This window comes from Nematolebias whitei, chromosome 23 (genome assembly GCF_014905685.2).
Source record: "Nematolebias whitei isolate Nwh7 chromosome 23, NemWhi1, whole genome shotgun sequence".
Taxonomy (NCBI): Eukaryota; Metazoa; Chordata; class Actinopteri; order Cyprinodontiformes; family Rivulidae; genus Nematolebias; species Nematolebias whitei.
Window position 1 is genome coordinate 236,185 of NC_056520.1, and position 2,916 is coordinate 239,100.

Genomic DNA, 2,916 nt, shown 5'->3' on the forward strand with positions numbered 1-2,916 from the left:
TCGTGTGTGTGTGTGTGTGTGTGTGTGTGTGTGTATAACCAAAGATATGGAAAACAGTCTTAAAATTTAGAATTTCTATTCAATGTCTCACAAAACTTAAATTGTGGTTAAAAATGTTTTCATCCATCCATCTTCTACCGCTTACCCAAAGTCGGGTCGCGGAGACAACAGGTCCAGGAGAGAACCCCAGACATCCAATTTCCAGCTCGTCCTGGGGGACCTCGAGGCGATCCCAGACCAGACAAGATACACCAAACCTCCAGCAACTTGTGGGTCTTCCCCTGGCCTCTAACCAGTGGGACGTGCCAGGAAATCTTCTAAAGGGAGGCTTCTAGGCCGCATTCTAATCAGATGCCCAAACCACCTCAACAGACTCCTTTTTTGTGGAGGAGCAGCAGCTCTACTCTGAGCTCCTCTGGATGACAGAGCTTCTCCTATCGCTAAGATGAGACTGGCCACCCTTCAAAGAAAGCCCATTTCAGCCACTTGTATCCAGGATCTCATTCTTTTAGTCATGATCCAAACCTCATAGGTGCGGGTAGGACCGAAGACAGATCAGTAAAGTGACAGCTTTGCCTATGAGCTCTGCTTTTTCTTCACCATGACAGACTGAAGCAATGTCCTCATTACTAAAAATGTGGCTTTAATCTGTCTGAAATATTTGGTCCATTGTTCCATGACCAAGAGGGAAGCCATTCTGCTCCTCCTGAATACAAGGGTTGACAATTAATCAGGGCCTCCCTTCCAACAACCTGGAGTAAACTTTCCTGGGGAGGGTGAGACCTTGATCCCACAATAGTTGGAATACACGCTCCTGTTCCCCATTTTAAAATGAGAACTACCACCCCGGTCTGTCACTCTACATGCATTGTTCAGTTCTCCATGCAACACTGAAGAGATGTGTCAACCATGACAGCCCCACAAGATCCAGAGCATTCAGCATCTCTGGAAAATCCCGTCTTCCCCTGACACCATGCCACCGAGGAGCTTTTTGACTACCTCGGTGACCTCTGCCATGGTAACGGACTTGTCTTCACTCGAGTCCTCAGACTCTGCCTCCTCAAAGGTGGACATGGTGAGTGGATTAAGGAGATCCTCAAAGTGCTCCTTCTACCACTCAACAATATCAGGTCAGCAGTTTCCCCCCACAAACCAAGCATAGCCTGGGATATGGTCTGCTGTCCTTTCCTGAGTCGCTGAATTGTTTGCCAGAACTTCCTCAAGGCTAACAAAAAGTCCTTATCCATGGCCTCCCTGAATTTTTCCCATGCCCGAGTTTTTGCTTCCGCAAGTGCTGACGCTGCAGGCCTTCTGGTCACCCTGTACCTGTTAACTTCTTCAGGAGTCCTCCAGAACAACCAAGTCCTGAAGGCCTCCTTCTTCAGCTTGATGGCCTCTATCACCTCTGGTGTCCACCACTGGGTCAGTTGGTTACCACCCTGACAGGCACCAGTGACCTTCAGTCCACAGCTCCTGAAAGCCGCATCTGCAATAGAGTCCCTGAAAATGGGCCATTCAAATTCCATGTCCCCAACCTCTCCAGGACATGTGAAAAACTTTCCTGGAAGTGTGAGTTGAAAGCTGCATGGACCAAGGGCTTCACCATCCATCCATCCATCTTCTTATGCTTATCCGGGGTCGGGTCGTGGGGGTAGCAGCCTAAGTAGGGAGGCCCAGACTTCCCTCTCCCCAGCCACTTGGGCCAGCTCCTCGGGGGAATCTCAAGGCGTTCCCAGTCCAGCCAAGAAACATAATCCCTCCAGCGTGTCCTGGGTCTTCCTCTGGGTCTCCTCCCATTGGTGCCCAGAACACCTCACCAGGGAGGCATCCAGGAGGCATCCTAACCAGATGCCCGAGCCACCTCAACTGGCTCCTCTCTATGTGGAGAAGCAGCAGCTCTACTCTGAGTCCTTCCCGGATGACCGAGCTTTTCACCCTATCTCTAAGGGAGAGCTCTGACACCCTGCGGAGAAAACTCATTTCGGTCACCTGTATCTGTGATCTCGTTCTTTCAATCACAACCCAAAGCTCATGACAATAAATGAGGGTAGGAACGTAGATCGACCAGAAAATTCAGAGCGTCGCCTTTTGACTTAGCTCTCTCTTCACCACGACAGATTGATACAGTGCCCGCTTCACTGCAGACGCTGCACCTATCCGCCTATCGATCTCACGCTCCATTTTTCCCTCATTCGTGAACAAGATCCCAAAATACTCAAACTCCTCCACTTGGGACAGGACCTCCTCCCCAACCCAGAGGGGGCACTCTACCCTTTTCCAGCTCAAGACCATGGCCTCAGATTTGGAGGAACTGATCCGCATCCCGGCCGCGTCACACTCGGCTGCAAACCGCTCCAGTGAAAGCTGTAGATCATGACCTGATGAAGCGAATAGGACCACATCATCTGAAAAAAAAAAACAGAGAAGTGATCCTAAGGCCACCAAAATGGATCCCCTCAACACCTTGGCTGCGCCTAAAAATTCTATCCATAAAAGTTATGAATAGAATCGGGACAAAGGGCAACCTTGGCAGAGTCCAACTCTCACTGGGAACGAGCCCGACTTACTGCTGGCAATGTGGACCAAGCTCTGACACCGATCGTACAGGAACCTAACAGCCAGTATCAAAGGGCCTGGTACCCCATACTCCCGGAATGCCCCCCACAGGGGTTCCACAGGGGTCCCACAGGGCTCCCCGAGGGACACAGTCGAATGCCTTCTCCAAGTCCAGACCTGAATCCAATCCAGAATCTGTGGAAAGAGCTGAAGACTGCTGTTCACAAACGTTCTCCATCCAACCTCACTGAGCTCCAGCTGTTCTGCAGGAAGAATGGGCAGAACTTCAGTGTCTCCATGTTCAAAACTGACAGAGACAAACCCCAAGAGACTTGCAGCTGGAACTGCAGCAAGAGGCGG